The following is a 12,000-nucleotide window of genomic DNA, read 5'->3' on the forward strand; positions in this document are numbered from 1 at the left end:
CCAATTCTTCTGACATCACTGTCGCATCATTTTGAGATCTTTAGCAATTCTTCTGACATCACTGTCGCAATATTTTGAGGTTTGTAGCAACTTTTACTACATTACTGTCGCATTATTTTGAGGTTCGTAGCAACTCTTACCACATGACTGTCAGCATCACTTTGAGTTTATTAGCAACTATCACTACATTACTGTTAGCATCATTTTGAGTTAATGAGCAATTCTCAAGACATCACTGTAGCATTGAATTGAGTTCATTAGCAACTCTTACTAAATGACTGTCAGCATCACTTTGAGGTTGTTCGAAAGTTTCACTCCATTACTGTTAGCATCATTTTGAGTTCATTAGCAATTCTTCCGACATCACTGTCGCAATATTTTGAGGTTCGTAGCAACTCTGAGTACATCACTGTCAGCATCACTTTGAGGTTATTCGAAACGTTCACTCCATTACTGTTAGCATCATTTTGAGATCATTACCAATTCTTCTGACATCACTGTCGCATCATTTTGAGATCTTTAGCAATTCTTCTGACATCACTGTCGCATTATTTTGAGGTTCGTAGCAACCGTTACTACATGACCGTCAGCATCACTTTGAGGTTATTCGAAACACTTACTACATTACTGTAAGCATCACTGAGTTTCTTAGCAACTATCACTACATTACTTATAGCATCATCTTGTGTTCATTAGCAATTCTTCCGACATCACTGTCGCAATATTTTGAGGTTCGTAGGAACTTTTACTACATTACTGTCGCATTATTTTGAGGTTCGTAGCAACTCTTAGTACATCACTGTCAGCATCACTTTGAGGTTATTCGAAACGTTCACTCCATTACTGTTAGCATCATTTTGAGTTCATTAGCAATTCTTACGACATCACTGTCGCATCAGTTTGAGATCATTAGCAATTCTTCCGACATCACTGTCGCAATATTTTAAGGTTCGTCGCAACTCTTACTATATTAATGTCAGTATCACTTTGAGTTTATTAGCAACTATCACTACTTTACTGTTAGCATCATTTTGCGTTGTTGAGCAATTCTCACGACATCACTGTAGCATTAAATTGAGTTCATTAGCAACTCTTACTAAATGACTGTCAGCATGACTTTGAGGTTGTTCGAAACTCTTACTACATTACTGTAAGCATTACTGAGTTTCTTAGCAACTATCACTGCATTACTGTTAGCATCATTTTAAGTTCATTAGCAATTCTTCCGACATCACTTTTGCAATATTTTGAGGTTCGTAGCAACACTTACTACATGACTGTCAGCATCACTTTGAGGTTATTCGAAACTTTCACTCCATTACTGTTAGCATCATTTTGAGTTCATTAGCAATTCTTACTACATCACTGTCGCATCAGTTTGAGATCATTAACAATTCTTTTGACATCACTATCGCAATACTTTGAGGTTCGAAGCAACTCTTACTACATTACTGTCAGCATCACTTATAGGTCATTAGCAACTATCACTACATTACTTTTAGCATCATTTTGAGGTTAGAAGCAACTCTCACTACATGACTGTCAGCGTCACTTTGAGGTTGTTCGAAACACTTACTACATTACTGCTAGCATCACTGAGTTGATTAGCATCTATCACTACATTAATTTTAGCATCATTTTGAATTTATTAGCAACTATCACTACATTACTGTTAGCGTCATTTTGAGTTTATTAGCAATTCATAGACATCACTGTCGCATTAAATTGAGGTTAGTAGCAACTCTTACTACATGACTGTCAGCATCACTTTGAGGTTGTTTGAAACACTTACTACATTACTGTAAGCATCACTGAGTTTATTAGCAACTATCACTACATTACTGTTAGCATCATTTTGAGGTTAGAAGCAACTGTTACTACATGACTTTCAGCATCACTTTGAGGTTGTTTGAAACACTTACTACATTACTGTAAGCATCACTGAGTTAATTAGCAACTATCACTACATTACTTTTAGCATCATTTTGAGTTCATTAGCAATTCTTCCGACGTCAATGTCGCAATATTTTGAGGTTCGAAGCAACTCTTTCTACATTACTGTCAGCATAACTTGTAGTTCATTAGCAACTATCACTACATTACTTTTAGCATCATTTTGAGGTTAGAAGCAACTCTCACTACATGACTTTCAGCGTCACTTTGAGGTTGTTCGAAACACTTACTACATTACTGCTAGCATCACTGAGTTGATTAGCAACTATCACTACATTACTTTTAGCATCATTTTGAATTCATTAGCAACTATCACTTATTACTGTTAGTGTCATTTTGAGTTTATTAGCAATTCATAGACATCACTGTCGCATTAAATTGAGGTTAATAGCAACTCTTACTACATGACTGTCAGCATCACTTTGAGGTTGTTCGAAACTTTCACTCCATTACTGTTAGCATCATTTTGAGTTCATTAGCAATTCTTACTACATCACTGTCGCATCATTTTCAGATCATTAGCAATTCTTCCGACATCACTGTCGCATTATTTTAAGGTTCGTAGCAACTGATACTACATGACTGTCAGCATCACTTTGAGGTTATTCGAAAAACTTACTACATTACTGTAAACATCACTGAGTTGATTAGCAACTATCACTACATTACTGTTAGCATCATTTTAAGTTCATTAGCAATTCTTCTGACATCACTGTCGCAATATTTTGAGGTTCGTAGCAACTTTTACTACATTACTGTCGCATTATTTTGAGGTTCGTAGCAACTCTTAGTACATGACTGTCAGCATCACTTTGAGGTTATTCGAAACGTTCACTTCATTACTGTTAGCATCATTTTGAGATCATTACCAATTCTTCTGACATCACTGTCGCATCATTTTGAGATCTTTAGCAATTCTTCTGACATCACTGTCGCATTATTTTGAGGTTCGTAGCAACTGTTTCTACATGACTGTCAGCATCACTTTGAGTTTATTAGCAACTGTCACTACATTACTGTTAGCATCATTTTGAGTTAATGAGCAATTCTCACGACATCACTGTAGCATTGAATTGAGTTCATTAGCAACTCTTCCGAAATGACTGTCAGCATCACTTTGAGGTTGTTCGAAAGTTTCACTCCATTACTGTTAGCATCATTTTGAGATCATTACCAATTCTTCTGACATCACTGTCGCATCATTTTGAGATCTTTAGCAATTCTTCTGACATCACTGTCGCATTATTTTGAGGTTCGTAGCAACTGTTACTACATGACTGTCAGCATCACTTTGAGGTTATTCGAAACACTTACTACATTACTGTCAGCATCACTGAGTTGATTAGCAACTATCACTACATTACTTTTAGCATCATTTTGAGTTCATTAGCAATTCTTCCGACATCACTATCGCAATATTTTGAGGTTCGTAACAACTTCTACTACATTACTGTGGCTTTATTTTGAGGTTCGTAGCAACACTTACTACATGACTGTCAGCATCAATTTTAGGTTATTCGAAAGTTTCACTCCATTACTGTGAGCATCATTTTGAGATCATTACCAATTCTTCTGAAATCACCGTCGCATCATTTTGAGATCTTTAGCAAATCTTCTGACATCACTGTCGCATTATTTTAAGATTCGTAGCAACTCTTACTACATTACTGTTGCATTATTTAAAGGTTCGTAGCAACTCTTACTACATTACTGTAAGCATCACTGAGTTTATTAGCAACTATCACTACGTTACTGTTAGCATCGTTTTGAGTTCAATAGCAATTCTTACGACATCACTGTCAGCATCATTTTTAATTTACTCGCAACTCAAACCACATGACTGTCAGCATCACTTTGAGGTCATTCGAAACTTTCACTCCATTACTGTTAGCATCATTTTGAGTTCATTAGCAATTCTTACTACATCACTGTCGCATTATTTTGAGGTCTGTAGCAACTCTTACTACATGACTGTCAGCATCACTTTGAGGTTGTTCGAAACACTTACTACATGACTGTCAGCATCACTTTGAGTTCATTAGCAACTATCACTACATTACTGTTAGCATCATTTTGAGTTCATTAGCAATTCTTACTACATCACTGTCGCATCATTTTGAGATCATTAGCAATTCTTCCGACATCACTGTCGCAATATTTTGAGGTTCGTAGCAACTCTTACTACATGACTGTCAGCATCACTTTGAGGTTATTTGAAACGTTCACTCCATTACTGTTAGCATCATTTTGAGATCATTAGCAATTCTTCTGACATCACTGTCGCATTATTTTGAGGTTCGTAGCAACTTTTACTATATTACTGTCGCATTATTTTGAGGTTCGTAGCAACACTTACTACATGACTGTCAGCATCACTTTGAGGTTATTCGAAAGTTTCACTCCATTACTGTTAGCATCATCTTGAGTTCATTAGCAATTCTTCTGACATCACTGTCGCAATATTTTGAGGTTCGTAGCAACTTTTACTACATTACTTTCACATTATTTTGAGGTTCGTAGCAACTCTTAGTACATGACTGTCAGCATCACTTTGAGGTTATTCGAAACACTAACTACATTACTGTAAGCATCACTGAGTTGATTAGCAACTATCACGAAATTACTGTTAGCATCATTTTGAGTTCATTAGCAATTCTTCCGACATCACTGTCGCAATATTTTAAGGTTCGTAGCAACTTTTACTACATTACTGTCGCATTATTTTGAGGTTTTTTAGCAACTCTTAGTACATGACTGTCAGCATCACTTTGAGGTTATTCGAAACATTCACTCCATCACTGTTAGCATCATTTTGAGATCTTTAGCAATTCTTCTGACATCACTGTCGCATTATTTTGAGGTTAGTAGCAACTCTTACAACACGAATGTCAGCATCACTTTGAGGTTGTTCGAAACTCTTACTACATTACTGTAAGCCTCACTGAGTTTATTAGCAACTATCACTACATTACTTTTAGCATCATTTTGAGTTCATTCGTAATTCTTACGACATCACTGTCGCAATATTTTGAGGTTTTGAGGTTCCTTTGTTTGTAACCGATCTGCTGACCAGCGAGACGCCACCACGCACGGCTGTCGGCTCTGTAAAGGAGGGAGAGGAAGTGGAAAGGACGGAGAAGGGTCGGACCAGGTCTACTGCTAGGTGATCACTCACTATCGTCTGCCACACTTCCCCTCACGGTGGGGAGTGTAGCGCTATCCTGCCACAGTACATTTGTTTAATTCTTTTGCTCTTGCACTTTAATTAAAATGGACTTGACTTGAGAACGTTTTGTTTCAAAATATAGATGAATTCCCAGATTTATAGGTAGCATGAGTATGAAGTTGCACTTGCACCCGGTGGGAAAATGTCCTCTGCATTTGACTGTAACTATGTAGGAGCAGTGGTAGCAGTGTCAGCCTGGGGGCTTGGTCAAGATCAATGACAGGAGTAGCAGACAGGTAATATCCATAGCATGCATGTTGTTTGAGAGGAGTAAGGGTACACTGTTGGTCTCTCACCTGATGCGCTGTCATCAGCACAAATGATCTGTTCCTAAACATCAAAATCTACCATCCCCCCTGATTGTTTTTTACAACTGGAGTACTGGTTAACACTTTAGAAAGCCTTCATTCAGAGCTGTGAAGAACCTTGAACCTGATATCCCAGACATCAAAGTGGGCCACTAACTGGCCAGATGAAGCTATGCTAGGCTGCTGTACTCTGAAGAGCTAAAGTAGCAGCTTCTGAGAGGGATGCTAACCTGGATGTGTTCATCTCCTACTTTAATATCAGCGGCCCAACTTGGAGCTCTGACATCCTCCAGCTTGTTGTTCCTGTTTCTGCTTCAGTCAACAGGGAACTCCAACCTGCAGTAGAATCTTCAACAACAATGGAATAGAAAAGTGAGGAAGAAAAACTAGAATAAACTGACAAAGCTGAGAAATGTTCATGAAGAAGAAAGGCACACGTTATGATTGAGGCCAGAAACTAAAACTCCACACCAAATGTACTTTGACTTGTAGGATAATGAACTTGAATGTGTTGAAACAGCAGATCAATGAATCCACTACCACACAACAAGATGATGACCCCCTACCACAAGATGGCGTCACAGATCCTGACGCTCTGTGCAGGAAACACCGAGCAAAACATTACAACAAAGCTCCTGTTGTTCCCTCCAGGAAAAACTGTGGCTCTGATGAGAAAAGGATCCCAGCCTCCTCTGAGGATCCATGGCCGCACCATTGGGTAGAAGGACGATGGGGTCGGCACCAGGAGGAACCCTGGTGTCTCCGATGCAGGGAAGATGGAGCAGTGAAGAGGCCACATTGTGGCGTCCTAAAGAGGACATTTGGTGGAGCCTGAGACAGCAAACATCACGCCCCCTTCATCAGAAGAACCACAGCACCAGAAGAAAGAATCCTGGCAGTGACGACAGGGAGGATCAGGGTGACCTCCTCACCTCCACCTTTGAACCTTCAAATGAACTTTAAAAAGCTTCAGAGTGGAGAAGGATTTTAAAACATTTTATTGTTTTTTTCCTTTCATTCTCATTTGTGCGATTGTCTGATTTATTAGAAATAAACACTGTCTGCTGGGTTTACATTGACTGTGATTCTCTTTTTGCATGCAAGTTGAAAGTTCTGCCAATAAAAACACAAGTATTTGAAGACCAAAGGAAGGACCCCCAAAGTCAGGACCCTGAGATCAAAGTGAACGCTCTGATCTCAGAGATCTGGGATATTTCCCATCCCATGGCCCTTCAAATAAGAGCCCTGTGTCTCTGTCTCAAAGTTTTCAACCGTATTTGTTTGTTAAATTAAAACCAGACGACCACTGTGGTCCTTTTTACACGGTAAGTAAAGCACAGATGCCCTGGTGGACCTGTTTGCACCCTGGACTTTGAATCCAGTGACCTGAGTCCAAGTCTCAGTTCCAGCAGGTTTCCTGCAGCCTTCAGCAGAGCTGCCATGTTTCTCTGTAGAGAACTAAGTGATGCTCTCAGCAGGTTGAGGGCACCACCAACAAGTGAGGGATGAACCTCTGACTTCCTTCTTGTCAAACAGGAAACTCCTAATACGTCATTTGAGTAAAGTACCTCATATTCCTGACATCCAAGTAGTAGTGAAGTGGAGGAAGAAGGGAGGAGATCTCCAACAGGATCCTTCTTTCCTCTGTCCTCCTTGATCTCATGGATCACCACAGTCAAGTGGAGACCCAAGCTCCCGGATGGATCTGGCACTCAGGAACTGCTGAGTTTTCCAGTGGACTTTGTTCCATCCATGGTTCAGGAACAGGACTCCTCCTGGTTAACCTGGTATCTTTCCACCCAACTGTGGGTTCTTGGAGAATTTTTCATGTCATGTCAAGAAATCAGGCTGGTGGGTTTTTCAATGAGAGAAATTCTGGTAACTTAATTAAGTGGCATGTTTGTTGAAGCAGTAATTAACTGATAAATTAAGGAAGGCCTGGCCAGTCTTTGCTCCCAGGTCATACGATGGAGTTAGAAAGTCCTGAATCAATCTGGAGTTCCATGATTTCCTTGTGGTTCTTGTTCCTTTTGCCAATGTAGTCTGGAACAAGAGCAAGATGAACCTCCACATAGCAACAGGTTGATTGCAGGTGATGTCAAGTGGTATTTTGAGGAACCTCCTCCTTGTGTTTGGTTCCATGGTGGAAGGGTGAGCACTCTGGACTCTGGATCCAGTGATCCCAGTTCAAGTCTTGGTGGGACCTTCCTGTCTGGAATGTGTCCCATGTAACAAACTGATCAAGAGATGTTATGTGGTTCAAATGTTCTGGTTCATTTCTTGTCCTTTAGAAAAATGAAAATCATTTCTTACTGCCATGAACTCAGACTGTGTGTTTAATGTTAACAATAAATAAACCAACTAAGGAGCCAGTAGCTCCTGTGGAAAAAAATTCTACTTTGTCAGTGAATTAATTCAGTCTGCAACTAAGTTTCTGTCAGGATGGCCGAGCGGTCTAAGGCGCTGCGTTCAGGTCGCAGTCTCTCCTGGAGGTGTGGGTTTGAATCCCACTTCTGACAAAGGACATTTTCTCCACATTCCTATGCATCCACAATGGTACATTCCAAACCCAGTTGAAGCTGCTCTCCACTGATGGGAGTGAGTGGTTGAACTGGCAGCAGAAGAGGCAAAGGAGCTTCCCTGTGACAGTCCAACATCGCCTGGTTTCCTCCAACATGGAGCAGCCACCAAAATCTAACTTCAATGTTGGATCAAAGTCTGCTGAAGAAATGTGTTTTCTTTCAAGTCACATTTTGTCCATTAACTTCATCATCAGAGACTCCATCTCATCACATGACTAAAGTCTGGGTTCTGTATTGGTGGTAAAATATCCTTCCATGCCCCTCACTAGTTTGCACACAGAAAAGCATATTTTACTGGTTTCAGATCTCTTAGCTTGTTCTCTCTCTTAAACCAGCTGAGGCAGCTTTCATTGTGTGATTTATTTTAAAATATAAATATGGAACAGAACCATTGGAATCAGATGTCAGGACATTTGAAGGAATGTCAATCTCCTGTTGAAATGTTGCAGTGTGCAGCTGAGGCTCTCTGGCAGTGGCACCAGGAGCCCCAATGGCAGAACCTGGACCCTCCTGGAGGAGAACCACAGGTGAGGGCCTTCTTGGCTCCAGATTGATGGAAATCAAGTGTCTGAGGCTGTTAGCAGCCATGAAGTTGATCTGGTTGGCACTGGTATTTGTTCTTGCTGCAGCTCAGGAGTGATTCAGGAGAAGAGTTTCAGAACAGCCCAGGTTGGGGACTGGAATTTTAAAATTTCCCCTGGAACCAAACAACCTTGGAGGGTAAAACCTCCAATCATAGCCACTCAGATGCAGCAGCAGAAGAAGCTGTCATCCACCCTGACAGTCAGAGCATCAAGTCAAGAAAACATCACCATCTTGTAGTTCCAAACCTCCACCTGTCAGATTCAGCTACTTCTGATTGTGGGACTTTAAATTTGAACACAATGGAATTTGGACAAGGAGTTTTCCTTCCAGTCCAAACATCATCGTCCAGCCACCAACCAGAGGTCCATCAGTTATCATGGAGCCACAGGTGGAGTCTGGATTCTTTTCTAGAATGAGACGGCAATGACAGTCCTGCCAAGTGACATCACTGACATGAATGGATGACTTCAGTCACGTGACTGGATGACTTCAGTCACGTGACTGGATGACTTCAGTCACGTGACTGGATGACTTCAGTCACGTGACTGGATGACTTCAGTCACGTGACTGGATGACTTCAGTCACGTGACTGGATGACAGTGTAGATGCCAATGTAGAGGTTGGGGAAATAGTCTCTGAGAATCCAGCTTGAACCCACAGCCTCCTTGTTTTCCAAAAACCCAAACAGCGACCATCAGTCTCCCTCCAATCCTGTACTTGGGTAAACAACAAAAACAGAGTAAAAGTCTCTGGCAACATATTTGTTTCCTGTAGGGTTTCTTCATGTATGTGTGGTGTACCTGCTTTCCCAGAGGACTGCCATCTTTGTTCTGTGGGCTGACATGTTTTAGTGTCAGCACAGGTCATAGCGCTGAGACTGAACTCTCATTCTCCTCCAAGTATTATTTCCACCTCACACTCCTGCATACATTCAAGTGAACAGGGAACACAAATTTATGCTCAACTTCTCCTGTGTATTCATCCACAGTCACTAAACAACAACCAAACCAAACAAAAGAGGTTTGCTAGCATGGCGATCAGCTGTAGTTCACCATCTTATCCAGGTCACATGACTCAGGAGTAGCGTGGCCATCTGGCAACCAAAGGGTGGCTGGTTTGATCCTCACTTTCTCCAGTGACCATGTCAAAGTGTCCTTGAGTAAGAGACTGAACCCCTAAATACTTCTGATGAGTAGGTTGGCTCCTTGCATGGCAGCCTTCAGCATCAGTGTGTGAGTGTGTGTGAATGAGAGGACATTGTTCAGCTCCTTGAGTGCTGCTGAGGTAGAAAGGCTCTGTACAAATTGAGTCCTTTTACCATTTCTTTCCTGCTTCTAGCAGCGCTGTTGTCACTTCCTGTGACCGTGGAGGGAAAGGGTCCCCCTTCAGAATAAGTTTGATATCATTGTTACTTCCTCTTCAACATGCCTTTAGCAGAACAACTCAGAGAGCAGCACAGTGAGGTAGTGTGGCCGAGCGGTCTAAGGTGCTGGATTAAGGCTCCAGTCCTCTCAGGAGGCGTGGGTTCAAATCCCACCACTGCCATCATGTCCCAGGTCACTGGAGAGGTGTGGCAGGTCTCTAACTACCTCTCCTCTGTCTTCCACTGATATCTTCAAACCTGTGACCAAAAGAAGAACACTCCTCTGAGTCCACAGACCTGAGCATCGCTGCTCTGACTACCAGGTTACCTCCTGGTTATCAGGGTGAAGTCATGGTGAGGTAGTCAGTTGTTCCTTTGTTTTATGACAGAGGCCTCATTGTGAATTAAATAATTTTAATTCTTTACTTGAAGTTTCATGCTGTTTCGATTGAAAAAGGCCAGTTCCTGGAGAAGATCTTCTAGGGGTCCAGGTTAAAGCGGTGCCCCAGCTGGCACCAGGTGCTGACCCAGGTCCTGCATGGGAGATACTGTCAGTTCTGTTCTGCCCTGCTCACAACCACAGGCTGGTGTTGAGGCCTGCAGCAACCAGGGCCCCAGTCACCAAGAGTATAAAGGCTGGTCATTGTGGCAGTGGGAGGAGTCAAAATGAAGACAGACCAATGTGAGCAGGACGTTCCTGGAGAAGTCAGAAGAACTTGACCATGTTTCCTACAGTACCCAGGAGGCCTGGTAGTTGTTGAAGGAAGCTCCAAAAGCAAAGAGCAGACAGCAGGACATCAAAAGAAAAGATCCAGACACTAAAACTACAAGTAGAAACAAGAAGAAATACTAAAAGCTTTGGAAAGATACTACAAGCTTGGATATACATTATTATATACACTACTATTCTCATTGACTCCTAAAGAGGGACAGGAAACATTAGAATGTGGATCAGATCAGCTGGTTTCAGTGTTGAGTCCATCCCTCCATCCACTTTCTGTTCTTATCCTTTAAGGGTCATGGGGGGGGGGGGGGATCGCAGGTGACATTGGGCAAGAGGCAGGGTTCACCCTGGACAGGTCACCAGTCCATCAGGAGAAATGAGGTGGTCGGTATCATGCAACCTAAACTAAAACATTAGTCAGATCAAATTCAGGTTAAAGCAAGAGTCTCCAGATCAAAGTCAGAATTCCTGATGATGTCATCAGGGCTTTGACAGTAGCTAGAATTCTGTCTTTGATCTCAGGAGGACATGAAAGAAACCCAATTGAGGAAAGTAGAGGAGAACATTCAGCTTCATTAGAAACACTTGATCTGTTGAACAGTAGAATTTGTTTGAAACAGTTTACAACACTGAGGGACAGGATTGAAGAGGGAAGAGTTTTGTATTTTCAGTTTAATTCTAACTTTAAACTGGAGATGAACATTTTTAGTAGTTCATATTCTAACATACAGAGGAAGTCATGTCATTCCCTTTTTAAAAAAAGAAAAAACATGTGAAGCTCCTCCCCCCAGCTCCAGATGGACAGACAGACATGAGAGTGGCCAGGAAGCAAAGAAGTGTTGTGCTCCTCTCCAGTGCTCTGGTGTTGTTGTGTTCTTCTCAGCTCCATCATGAAGACCTGCTGGCACTGGGCGCTGGTGGAAGTTTGCAGCTCTCACTGGAAAGTCCTGAGGCTCCTCCCACTCTGAAGCAGGCAGTTGCTCCCAGCCAGCCCACACTTTCACTCTCTGGTGTAGGAGTGAAGAACAAAATCAGAATCAAGAACCATCACTCTTTCATTGGGGCTCCTTCCTCCTTGTTCTGACACAGAAATTCAACAGCTTCTATCATTGATTTGACAGGAAATGTTGATGACACACTGGGATTTTTGTTCTCCTGCTGTCACTGTCAAGTGCAGCTTAACATGAGAGGTAGCAGGATCATTCATGTGTTCATGTTTCCAGCAGACAAGGAGGGAACCTGGGAGGACTTCAGTGACT

At 41.7% G+C, this 12,000-nt stretch overlaps 1 non-coding gene across 1 annotated transcript; it reads left to right on the plus strand.

Moving 5' to 3' along the window:
- Positions 1–10,116: 10,116 nt before the first annotated feature.
- Positions 10,117–10,199, plus strand: trnal-aag (transfer RNA leucine (anticodon AAG)). The gene has a single exon. It is a non-coding gene; the product is annotated as a tRNA-Leu (tRNA).
- The last annotated feature ends 1,801 nt before the right edge of the window (positions 10,200–12,000 follow it).

The sequence above is a fragment of the Aulostomus chinensis genome, chromosome 1, assembly GCF_037954235.1.
Source record: "Aulostomus chinensis isolate RoL2024-O1b breed Wild chromosome 1, RoL_Achi_v1.0, whole genome shotgun sequence".
Classification (NCBI taxonomy): domain Eukaryota; kingdom Metazoa; phylum Chordata; class Actinopteri; order Syngnathiformes; family Aulostomidae; genus Aulostomus; species Aulostomus chinensis.